This window comes from Dama dama, chromosome 12 (genome assembly GCF_033118175.1).
Source record: "Dama dama isolate Ldn47 chromosome 12, ASM3311817v1, whole genome shotgun sequence".
NCBI classification, from domain to species: Eukaryota; Metazoa; Chordata; class Mammalia; order Artiodactyla; family Cervidae; genus Dama; species Dama dama.
In genome coordinates, this window is record NC_083692.1 from 27396057 (window position 1) to 27410020 (window position 13964).

The 13964-nt window shown below is 35.5% G+C and overlaps 1 pseudogene; it reads right to left on the minus strand.

Annotated features, from left to right (window-relative positions):
* Positions 1 to 5347: 5347 nt before the first annotated feature.
* LOC133066809 (60S ribosome subunit biogenesis protein NIP7 homolog) lies at positions 5348 to 6728 on the minus strand (annotated as a pseudogene).
* Between the last annotated feature and the right edge of the window lie 7236 nt (positions 6729 to 13964).

The window sequence follows — 13964 nt, forward strand, 5'->3', positions numbered from 1 at the left end:
ACCCAAAGCTAACACAAATGTTAAAGAATTCAGTAATGGTTGCTAAATTTTAAGTTAACATACAAAAAAATTACCCTTCAGACATATCAAAGAGTAAGATAGAAGACTTAATGTAAAAGCAAACCTTCTTTACAAAAGCAACAAAATTTAAAATACTAAACAGTAAACAACTAGAAATATGCAAACTTATATGAGAAAAATCTTTAAAATACTCTTGAAATCACAATAGTGATCTTGAACAAATGAAAAAGATCCCGTGTTCTTGGATAAGGCAAATAAAATCAAGATGTTAATTTTCCTTAAAATTAATATATACATATAAGTCAGTTTCATAATGCTACTAACATGATTTTTTTCTGGAGTTAAGTTGATAAGCAAAGTCAAAAGACAAATGACAGACTGGGAGGAAATATTACTACTCACATGAAATTAAAGGGCTGTTTGCCCTAATATATACAAGTAAAATTATCAATATAATCCAATACAAACATGGCCAAGAGACATGAACAGACAATTCACAGAAAAACATACATAAATGGATCTCAAACATATGAGACAATGTTCGACTTCATAAAAGAAACTACTGTAATTTCATTTAGAATCTACTAGTTTGGCAAAAACTCAGAAGTTTGACAATGCACTCTCTTCCTGTGGCTCTGCACGAATGCTTTCGTGTATTTTTGCTGATGGTACAAAATGGATCAACCTCATTGGAGATAAATATGGTAATATCTAGTAAAGCGACATACAATCTCTCTAAGAATTTACCCTGAGGAGATATCTCCACAAAGACAAAACAACACATGTACAAGGTTTTCCACAAATAGCAGCACTGTTTGTTCCACTGCCAGACAATTTCTCTTAGGTTTTGTCAGTGAGAGACAGAGATAGGAAGGCAGAAGGCAGAAGGGAGAAGGGGCTTGCCTCCTGCTTCCAGTCCCAGTCAGGACGCCTGAGCAGCACAACGGCTGTACCTCCAGACTCCCGCTTCCGTCGGTGCTCACAGCTTCAAAGGCTTGGCACCTTCCTCCCAGAAGTCCCAACACCTGTCTGAGCACCGCCCCCCTAGACGTCTGAGCAGGAGCAGTGCTCAGCATCCCAGGACCAGCTCCATGGCGCCCCCTTGAGGTCGCAGCTGTGGACTATCTCCTCCGGGGGTCTGGGTACAGCCTGTGGGAGCCCCTCCTGAAAGTCCCCAGGTTCTATCCATGCCATCTCTTCCATTTTGTTCCCTAATCCTAGCAGCAATGTCTCCTTTCACAGCTACTACTTAAAGGAGACTTCAACAAGGTGAAGGGATGTATCTTGCCATGGATTCCCAGGTGGCTCAGTGGTAAAGAACTAGCCTGCCAATGCAGGAAATGCAAACAGGTTCAGTCCCTGGGTGGGGAAGATCCCCCGGAGAAGGGCATGGCAGCCCATTTCAGTATTCTTGCCTGGAAAACTCCATGGGCTGAGGAGCCTGGCAGGCACAGTCCATGGGGCCGCAAAGAGCGAGTCCGACTGAGCACACAGCCCAGCAAGGGCATTGCACACCACCGGCAGAGACACCGTCTAAAACCGGGGCCCCCAACGACTCCACAAAACAAAACCAGTCTCCACTAAAATGTCCACTTTGGGACTTACCTGGTGGTCCAGGGGTTAGAACTCTGCACTTCCACTGCAGGTGGCATAGGTTCCACCCCTGATCACAGAAGGAGGGGGGCGTGGTGGACAAGGCCCACTTTAAAGCTGAAAGAGAAAAAAAGTCTACATTCTTTAAGCCCTCCATTTTGAGTTCTCTTTTTTATAGTAAGCTTAGCTTTACCCATACTAAGACACAGGATTAAAGATTTAGATGTGAAAAACAAAAATTATAAAACTTTCCGAAGAAAACAGAAAATATCTTCATAACTTTAGGATATGGAGTGATTTCTTAAAGAAGGCATTAAAAAGCACTAACCATAAAGGAAAAGAAAAGACCACATTAAAACTAAGAACTGTTCATCAAAAGACACTTTTAAAGTAGTGAAAAGACAAGTTACAGAAAGAAGATATTTCCAGCACAGGTCAAAGATCTAGAATATATGTAGAATATATGTAGAAATTCTACAAAATCAATTAGAAAAAGGGAACAAATTAACACACTAGTTGAACTGCAACTTTAGGGAGGGACAATCCAAATGATCAATATGAAAAAAAAAGTTCCACCTTATTTATAATGAGAAAAAAATTTTAACAAGACCATAGTCAGGTAATATTTTTAGTCATTGATTGGAAAATTCTTTAAATCAGAAAATACCAAGTGCTGATGAGGGCATAAATCAATAGGAACACTTGCCAGTGCAAGCTATTAAAATCACTTGTGTGTAAGTTGGTAAAAAATCAAAAGTGTAAGTTGGTAAAATAAATTTGAAGATCAATTTCACATTATCCTGTAAAACAGTAAATTCGCAAACTCTAAGACAGAGGATTTCCACTTTCAGGTATATACCATGTATATCTAAAACATGTAAAAAATGTACATGTATGTGACATGTACAAAAATGACTCATATAAACATTTCTAGTAGCATTATTTTTTAAATAAACTTTGCTGTAGATTAGAGTAAAATGCACAGATTTTAAGTGCAGTTCAATGTATTTAAATGAATGTATATATTTGAGCTACCATTTCCACAATCAAAACACAGAACATTTACATAACCCTGGAAAATTCCTCTGTATCCCTTGGTAGTCAATCCCTTCCTCCAGGCAACCACTGATCTGACTTCTACCAGCACAGATTACTTTCATCTGTCCTAGATTCATATAAATGAAATTATACAGCAAACATTCTTTTGGGTTGGCTTCTTTCCCTGAAATTACTGTGCTTGAGATTCATCTGTGTTTTTACATGTATCAGTAGTTAATTCATTTTATTACTAATTAATTTTCCATTGCATGAATTATCACACAATGATGGTCATTGGGTTATTTCACTTGGGGTTATTATAGATCAGTCTACTGTAAGTATTCTGTACAAGTCCTTTTGTGGACATATGTTTCCATTCTTCTTGAGAAAATATCTAGGACTGAAATTGCTAGGACATGGAATAGGTATATACTTATTTTAATTATATTTAAAAATTTTGAAATTGTTTTTCAAAGAGATTGTACCATTTTGCACTTCCACAAGCAATATACAAGATTTCCAGTTACTTCAGTTGGTGTCATCAATTTTTTTTCATGTTAATCATTCTACTTGGTGTGAAGAGATGTATCTAAAAGATTTTAATATGCATTTCCATGATGATTAGTGATACTGAGCATCCTCATTTGCTGATTAGACTTTAACATATATGTGTGTGTGTGTATCTTCTTTTGTGACATGTCTGTTCAAATTTTGTGTCCATTTTAAATTGGATTATTTGTCTTTGTATTGTTGTCAGAGTTCTTTATAAAGTCCATTTATCAAACTTATGTGCTATTTTGCAAATATTTTCTTCCAGTCTGTGAGCTGGTTTTCATTTTCTTATGGAAAGTCAAAGATTTTATTTTTGTTGTTATTGTTTGAAGTTAAATGATGGCTAAGCAGATAAAGAATCCATCTGCATTGCAGGAGACACAGGTTTGATTCCCTGGGTTGGGAAGATTCCTGGAATGTCAACCAACTCTGATACTCTTGCCTGGGAAATCCCATGAACAGAGGAGCCTGGCAGGCTACAGTCCACAAAGAGTCAGACATGACTGAGCGACTAAATACAACAAACACAAAGAAATAAATCATCAACAAACAGATACCATTCTTACTTTATAAATAAGGAAAATAATGTTCATGATATGTCACTTGCCAGGACCTCTCATTAGAGTAAGTCTGGAAATGTAGGTTATCTAGTAACTCTGTATTTTAAAAGTTGTGAGGAACTTTCAAATTTTTTTCCAAAGTACCTGCACTATTTTGCACTCCTGCAGCAATGTATAAGGGTTCTAATTTCTCCATATTCTCAACAACACTAATTACTGTCTATCTTTTTAACTTTAACTATCGTAGTGTGTGAAATAGTTTTTTATTGTGCAGTTGGGTTTTTTTTTTTGGTAATTGAAAAATGCTTTATTTTATAGATGCTACCTTTGGAATTTAAAATAAGCAGTATATTCACTAAAGAAATTGCCTTACAATACAGGTAGTTAAAAAAATTTGTAATGTTTTTCATTAAAATTTTTAAAATTTATTTATTTTTAATTGAAGGATAATTGTTTTACAATACTGTGTTGGCTTTTGCCATACATCAAAATGAAAAAATATTTTAATAATTCTAAAAATAATTTTGGAAGGCATGGGGAAGGATGGAGGAGCTGAATTATTATTGCAGTCTCTGATTAGTGGTTTTTCATCCAGTTCAGTCAGGGAAGTAAAGATTTATTAGAATATATGTATGTATATGTATATAGATATATCTGAATCACCCTACTATACACCCCAAACCAACACACCACTGCAAATCAACCATACTTCAATTTTAAAATGTTTTAATTAAAAAACAAAACAAAAGATTTATAAGAGAAATTATGTTTTAGGAAATCAGGGTGATAAAAATAACATTCAGCATGAGATCATATCATTCAAGAAAGATTGATAAACTACTTGTAAAAGTCAAGATATAATCAAATTATATTAATAAGATCCTACTCAGTAACAGAAATATTCAGTAGAATCATCACCGAAATAATTCTTGCTATTTATTCAACACCTATCATTTGCCAGGCACTGTGCTAAGTGCTTTATAGTTATGGTTTCTAATTCTAAGAACTATGCTTAGGAAGACAGTTAAGCTATTTTTTTTGAAGAAATGAAGCTTATTCAAGTTTAATGCCCCATCTAAGGCCATACATCTGGTAGATTTGAGAACTGTTGTTTGAATCCAAGTTTTTCTTCCACACCACACAGCACCTACCATATAGAAAATCAGAATAAACCTCTTATATTTTATCCGAATTTCATTTGTAAAATTCCAGACATGCCCTAGTATTCTGATATGGCAACATCTATCTTTCATTGTATTAATAAATAAGAAAATCCATTATGTTCTTATCATTTGGAAAATAGTATTATCACAGATAACAATAATAAGCTCATCTTGTCCTCAGTTCCAACAATTTAGAACTTGTCACTCAATACAAGAAACCCTCTGATTCAAATATAAAGCACAGTATTCTATTTCACAATCACAAAGATCCAAAACTCCATTTTTGAGCCATTTCTGCATGAGAATCCAGCTTATATTTGTCTGTGATCAAGCGAATATTAAATCAAGAAGTCCCTGAACAGGTCACAATGTTGACAAAATTCAACATGACACTGGAGTCTACAGACACAGGAATCAAAGCTAGGCCCTTCTACACAGCCCCAGGTCCTCCTGATGGTTTAAAGTCAATGTCTCTTCGTGCTGAACATACTCCACAACGTCTGCTTGATGAAATACCACCATAATCATGGTGTCTACTCTCCTGCAGTCTTGTTAGACTTTGCTGCCACCCCAAAAGCCAAAGGGATGTCTGCCACGGAGTTCCCCATGACCCCCTAGCACTGAGGAGTATTTCCAGTAACTCAACCAAGTCCAGATTTCAGCTCATGCTTCCCAGACAGGAAGGCTTGTTCTGTTTCAGGAACACTTTATTCTTGGCATAGTGCTGAGTTCATCAGTCATGTCCAACTCTTTGTGACACTGTGGACTATGGATGGTAGCCTGCCAGGCTCCTTTGTTCATGGGGATTCTCCAGGCAAGCTTACTGGAGTGGGTTGCCATGCTCTCCTCCAGGGGATCTTCCCCACCCAGGAATTGAACCCACATTTATGTCTCCTGCATTGGTAGGTGAGTTCTTTACTACTAGCACCACCTGGGAAGCCCCATTCTTGGGGTAGGGTGCTAGGTAATCCAGAGCTGTAATGTCCAACTGAAACTTGTGGGTCTTAGGGAATTTTCCAAAGTACCTCCCAAGCAAAACCGGCTTGTCACCAGAGATACCCACAACCAACTTCAAGCTCATCTCATTCACATAGTACACTGTGCAGTCATTGTGAAGCCTGAAACAATAGGTGCCATAGGACCTGTCGACCAGTAGCTGAAGGTTCCCTCTGATGAATTTTGCTGTCTTCTCAAACATTACATGGGTCTCCTCTTCAGTCAGAGGCCAAATCTTCCTACTGGGTTGAACCCAGAATCTTCAGGCCTCAGTTGTTGAAATGGAAACTTCATTGTGGTTTTAATTTGCATATTAAGCATCTTTTATGTGCTTTCTGAGTATTTGCATGTCTCTTTTAAAGAACTGTCTATTGAGATACTTAGCTCATTTTAAAAATTAAGGTATTTGTGCTTTAATTGTTGAATTGTATTTTTTAATCATTCTGAATACAAGTCCCTAATCTGATATATGATTCACAAATATTTTCTCTCTGATTCTATGTGTTATCTTTTCATATTTTTTTGTTGATGATTTCCTTTAAAGCACAGAAGGTTTTAATTTTGATGAAATCTGGTTTACCCTTTTTCCTTTTACTGTTGTGTTTTGGGGATCTCATTAAGAAACCAGCATCTAACCTAAATCCAAGAAGATATCAATCTAGGTTTTTTCCTTCCCAGCAAGGTTATAGTTTTAACTCTTACATTTAGGTCAATGATCAATTTTGAGTTAATTTTCATGTATAGTGTGATACAGGGGTCCAGTTTCATTCTCTTACGTATGAATATCTGAATGTCCCAATACCATTCATTGGGAAAAAAAACATGTTTTCCCCACCAGATTTTTTTGGCACCCTTGTTGAAAATCAGTTAACTATAAATAAGAGTTAGTCATTCCTTCCCAAACTTCTGAAATTATATCTAATATCATTTTCTCCATCCTTAAGAATTTCTCTTAGCATTTCTTACTGTGGGCATTATTTAAAATTGCAAGACAACTGAATGGTCCCCAAATGTCCATGAATGAAAGAATGCATTAATGAAATGAATTATTTTCTTAGACTATCACCTAGCAGTGAAAAATGATTTTACTGTAACTACATACAAAAACATAGAAAACTCTTAGAATAATAAGAACTCTGAAAACAACCTGATTTTAAAATGGGTGGAAGAAATCAATAGACATTTTCCCAAAGAGGAAATGCAGATGAAATATGCTCAACGTTGCTAACCATCAGGGAAACGCAAATCAAAACCACAGTGAAACTTCACACCTGTCAGAATGACTACCATCAAAAAGACCACAAATAACAAATGTTGGCAAGGATGTGGAGAAAAGGGAACCCTCAAACACTGCTAATGTAAATGTAAATTGGTGCAGCCACTGTGAAAAATGGTATGGAGGTTTCTCAAAAAACTAAAAGTAGAGCTACTATATGACTCCAAAATTCTATTCTTGGATCACTTCAGTTTAGTTCAGTCACTCAGTCATGTCCGAGTCTTTACAACCCCAAGGAGAGAAGCACGCCAGGCTTCCCTGTCCATTACAAACTCTCAGGCCTTGTTCAAACTCATATTCATTGAGTGGGTGATGTCATCCAACCATCTCATCCTCTGTCATCTCCTTCTCCTCCTGCCTTCAATCTTTGCCAGCATCAGGGTCTTTTCAAATGAGTCAGTTCTTCGCATCAGGTGGCCAGAGTATTGGAGTTTCAGCTTCAGCATCAGTCCTTCCAATGAATATTCAGGACTGATTTCCTTTAGGATGGACTGGTTGGACCTCCTTGCAGTCCAAGGGACTCTTAAGAGTCTTCCTCAACACCATAGTTCAGAAGCATCACTTCTTTGGTGACCAGCTTTCTTTATAGTCCAACTCTCACATCCTTACATGACTACTGGAAAAACCATAGCCTTGACTAGACAGACCTTTATCATCAAAGTAATGTCTCTGCTTTTTAATATGCTGTCTAGGTTGGTCATAGCTTTTCTGCCAAGGAGCAAGCATCTTTTAATTTCAGTCACCATTAGCAGTGATTTTGGAGACCCCCAAAATAAAGTCTCTCCCTGTTTCCATTGTTTCCCCATCTATTTGCCATGAAGTGATGGGACTGGATGCCATGATTTTCGTTTTTTGAATGTTGAGTTTTAAGCCAACTTTTTCATTCTGCTCTTTCACTTTCATCAAGAGGCTCTTTAGTTCTTCACTTTCTGCCATAATGGTGGTGTCATCTGCATATCTGAGGTTATTGATATTTCTCCTGGCAATCTTGATTCCAGCTTGTGCTTCATCCAGCCCAACATTTCGCACAATGTACTCTGCGTATAAGTTAAATAAGCAGGGTGACAATATACAACTTATACTACACATAAGCTGTATACACACACACACACACACACACACATATATATATATAATGTGAAAAGATTCATGAACCTCAGTGTTCATGGAAGCACAATTTACAACTGCCAAGACTTGAAAGCAATCTAAGTGTCCATCAACAGATGAGTGGATAAGAAGATATGAGATACACACACACACACACACAAAATGACATACTACTCAGTCATAGAAATGAATGAAATTTTTCCATTTGCAGCAACATGGATGGACTTGGAGGATATCATGCCAAGCGAAATAAGCCAGCCAAAGAAAGACAAAAACTGTATGATACTACTTATATGTAGAATCTAAAAAATACAACAAACATTAATAAAACAACAATAACAAAACGAAGCAGACTCAGATATGGAGAACAAACTTGTGGTTGCCAGTGGTGAGAGGGAAAGGGGGAGGGGCAATATAGGGGTAAGAGAGTAAGAGGTACAAACTATTAATATGTATAAAATAAACTGCAAAGATATATTGTATAACATAGGAAAAATAGTTACTATTTTATAAGTGGAGGATAACCTTTAAAAATTGTGAATCACGGCCTCTTGCCTTCTGAGATGACTCATGCCCTCTCTGTGAAGTCTGTTTCTCTCAGGGCCACTTTCACCTTTAGAGATGAACCCCATTCTGTCTATGGAATGTGTTGTTGTTGTTTAGTCACTAAGGCGTGTCCAACTCTTTTGTGACCCCATGGACTATAGCCTGCCAGACTCCTCTGTCCACGGGGTTTTCCAGGCAAGAGTACTAGAGTGGGTTGCCGCTTCCTTCTTCAGGGGATCTTCCTGACCCAGTGAGAGAACCTGAGTTTCCTGCTTGGCGAGCAGATTCTTTATGAAAGAGCCACCTGGGAAGCCCTATGGAATATGTACCTCTCTAAATAAAACCACTTCTTACTCATCACTTTGTCTCTCACTGAATTCTTTCTGCAATAAGACCAAAAACCTGAGCATCTGTTAAGTCCTGACACCAGGAATTAAGGCCCCCCACCCAGGTGGAGGAGGGAATGATGATGTTGACCCTCCAGACTTCAGTCAACTAAAGCTTGGACTCTGTTGACCTTTGCCCCAATTTTAACCTGAATTCTCCTCTGCCCAACACCCCTCACGAATATGCACATACCCTTAGTTTAAGACTTCCCCAATTTTGCAGTTCTGGGAGACATTTTGAGAAATGATCCCTGGTGTTCTCTTTACTTGCTGCAAGTAATAAATCCTTCCTTCAACCCATACCCCCCCTAAAAAATTGTTAATCACTATATCATACACCTGTATCGTATAATACTGTACCTCAACTATACTTCAATAATAAAAGGAAAAAGAATTCTGACTTTATTCAGTGTATGATGACAATTCATTGTAGTGCTTTGAGCAGAGGAACAATATTATATGACTCACACTGTAACAGGATTTTTCTGGGTGCTTCGTTGAGGTAGAATGTGGGGGGTGGAAAGGGGTAAGAACAGAAGCTGGCAGATCTACTGCGAGGCTACTGCAATAATTTATGTAATAGACAATGATGTCTTGGACTAAGATTGTGGGAGTGGGAATGACGGGAAGTGGTAGAACTCTGGATATATTTTGAAGGTACAAGCAACAAATTAATTTGAGGGGTATTGGTGAAGGACAGAAATCAAGGAGGTATTAGGAGGGAAGGAAAATGAGCTAACTTTAAAATATTTTTTAAAATAATGACACAGTTGGTGTGATGATACTGCAAAAATGGTGAGGCATTAAAAGTGAAAGGAATCAGTAATACTGATGTTTTTAGTCTGAACAAATGGAAGAATAAAGTCTTACGTTATTGTCTAAACTTTTATGTTTCAAATTTTTATAATATGCAAATGTTGAGAATAAATAACTTTTAATAAAAAGATTATAAATATAAATTAAAATAGTAATTAGAATATTTAGAGATTTTGAAAATGAGAATAATGAGAAATGAGATACTAGAAAACACTGATAGGAATATCTCAGTAGGAGTATCTCAAAGTTAAACATGTACTTTAAAACTTTTCTATAAAATTTTGTATTACAATTATTATGTATGCACGATCATGGTATTTTTGTCTATTAAAACTTCTTTATTGATGCGTCTTCAGTATGTAGAAAGATGGCAGGCATATAATATGCACTCAAGAGTCAGAATAAATGAAAAAAGAGCCTTATTTTTTCTCTAGATCCAATTTTTTCCTTTACCTATTATTTAAATTCCACAAGTTCTGATTTTGACTTTCACCATTCTATATGATAAGAATTAAGAGATAGTGATTTATGTGTCATTATTATCAGAGTAAACTTCAGTTATAATTAAGCCAATCTAAAGAATTTTAAACAAAAAAACATCCACAGGTGATTTTTCTGAAAGGAATTTTTTAATCTGTGAAACAAATCAGCAAGTTAAACTAAAATTCAGAAGAGTTCCTCAAATATTCTTCGTTGTGCACATCTTGGAATGTGTCTATTTACCAGAGATTACAAAAAAATAAGACTACCTTTTGAGATAGGAGATAAAGCAGCTTATGTTCTGTAGGGCAAGCTTCTATGTTGGTACATTTATCATTCTTACTAGGTGATAACTAAGCTGACTCCAAGAATGCTGTGGTTGTTCAAGTGTGGTTAGCATGCCACTGGGGGTTTACATGATTATTTTAGTTGATGATACACAGACACACTATTAAAAAAAAATCAACAATTCCATGGATAATAAAGTTTAGGACTAGGTTAAAGTAGGCACTATGAAGAAAGGAATATGAGTCAACTTAAAATTATTTTAAAAATAACAGCCCAGTTGGTACGATGACATTGTGAAAATTGTGATGATCATAAATGAAAGACTGAAGTTTTAGAAACATTAAGTTAAAGGAATAAGGAAGAGTACAAAGCACATTGTATACCATTAATAAGGAGTTATTAATTTGATGGGGTTTGGAAAGGGAATTGAGAAGCTGGACAGATACAGCTTCTAAACGATCTATGGACAATGGTTCAAGGACAGAGAATAAACAGATGCAATTAAAGAAAAGGTTCTGGCACTTAGCTGGGACTTTATCATAAACAAAGAGAGGTGATACAGCTGTCCATCAGTGGTCAGCTCACTGAGTGTCAGTCGGTCTGTTATACGTCTGTCTTCACACATCTTATCTATTTGAGAAAGAAAAGTACATGGAGACTGTGATTATATCTGCGTAGTCTACCTCCTTTCACATTGGTAGAACACAATATGCATGTAGATATTTAAATATTTTAATACTAATGAAAGAGCATTTTATGACATATGAATTGATTCAGAGATAACTTTTTCTTAACAGTATGCAAAAAAACATATCATAACTACATGGTTCAGTGAATTTTCACACAGTGAATGAACCCATGAACCATCATTTTCCCTTTGTTTTCAAACTAGCTGCATTGCCTAAACTTATTTGTTCACTTTTACCTAAATGAAATAAAACACTCTACTCATTGGGATTTCATGCCATGGCGTATCTTCAGATTGTCATAACTGTTAGTGCTTCTAACGTTTTATACCTACATGTGAACTTTTTACTGTCTCAACATAGGTTGGGAGTCGGGGTGGAATTACCATTAAAGCCTTATCTCTGGAGAGCCATATAGAATTCAATTAATATTTATTTTAAACAGCTTAAATTCCAACAGCAACAGGCCTGTTTACCTTTATTTTCTCTCCTTTTGTTCAATCAGAAGTTCAAATAGATACAATATGTGCATTATTATTAACCAGTGAGATTATCCTGCTTTAGTGAATTTTAAGTTGCTATACGCTAACATATTAATAATTATGGTTTTCTTCTGGCCATTTCTTTTCTGTGATAATAAATACTGTAAAGCAGAAATGGAGAAGACACCAAATCTGACACTCTTCTTGTGGTAATTGTGTTCTTGACTTCTTAGCTGCAATCTAAAATAGTTTTTCCTTGGTGGATTATTATGACTTTTGGATTCAGAAGGGAACTTTTCCAAACTTCCAGGATTAGACAAATTACCAAGGTAGGAATATGGTTAGCATTTTAATTAAAATTTCCAGTTGATCTGATGAGCAACTACCTATTTTGAATTTCACTGCATAATACAATGAAAATAAATTTTTGTACCAATTTAAAAATTACTATTAATCTTTCTCTGAATTATGTTTTTTGTTTCCCTAATTTTTTCTTCTTATTCTTTTTTCTAAATCTACCGCCATTGTAGTTTTCTCCTGTATGGAGTCCTTTTAACTTAAAATCTTTCTCCTCTTTCTTGGTGTGTGTGTGTGTCTCCTTTGTTCTGAATCTTTGGTCTATTTTGTTCATCTGGTAATTTTTATGTCTTTTCTCTGTATCTCTTTGCCTCTCTTTCTCTTTGGCTCCTTCTTTTCCATCCTCTTCCCTCCCTACTTTTGCTCCTCTTTCTTTTAGTTGAAAACTGATAAAGCTTTATCTTGACAGCTCAGAGCAAAGAATATTTGATTAACTTGAAACTCATAATTTGGTAGATTTGTTTTCTTCTTATTTCATGATGTTTATCTTGAACATTTATTCATAAATCTCTTTGCCATTGACAGGTTATTATAAATAAAAATAACAATCTTTGTGAGGTACAAGAATAAAATAATATGAATGTGACGCCCATAAAATGTGGTTTCTTAAATATTGAAAATTTCCAAAAAAAAACTATTTTCTAATTAGTTTTTAAAATAATGCATATTATCTTAATGACTTCAATAGTCATTAAGATTTTTAGGGAAATGAGTAGTATATCCTAACATTCTCTACTTGCATAAGTCAATGGGAAGTATGTGTTTTAAGGAAAATCTTGAACTTCAATAGAGAAAAAAAATCATACATGCATAAAACTAAATAAAAAATCAAGTGCAAATGCCAGTAACAAAAATAATCAAACTAGGCTCAGACTTTTTTTTCTATGACATTACATACTAGAAAGCAGTGAAATAATGTCTTTGTACTTGAAAGAGATTGAGTCTCATGACTTTTATACTTAGTCAGTATGTCACTTCATATGTGAAGATAACAGACAGAGTTAGATAGCCAAGGACTACCCATAACCCTTCCTGAAAAAATACTCAAGTAAAATTGTGGTCAGCCAAGACAGTAGTCAAAATAGAGGTTCAAAGAGAGGAGAGATGACTGTATCGAAGGATGGGTGCTAAGAATTAAAAATTCATTTAATCATAAAATTATATTGCAATAATTATTATGAATAATTACAAAACAAAGAATATATTATTAGCAAGTCTTAGAAAAGACATATTTAAAGGTAAAAATAACTTGAATATAAGAAATGAGTTAAGTTCCCCAGACAGATGGGGAAAATTAATGAGGAGATACGGGAAATGTTAAAATGTTCTGATAAACTTTTCATGTGTGTGCAATTCAATGACTTTTAATATATTCACAGAGTTGTGCATGTATCATCACAATCCATTTTAGACTATTTTTTTTTCACCTCTAAAAGAAACCTTATACCCTTTAGCCATCAGCCCACAACCTCATAAGTACCACCAAATTCAGGCCTAGGCAACCACTAATCTACTTTCTGTCTTTATAAATTTTCCTCATCTGGACATTTCACAGAAATGAAATCATACAATGTGTAATGCTTTGTGACTGACTTCCTTCTCTTAGCATGTTTTTGT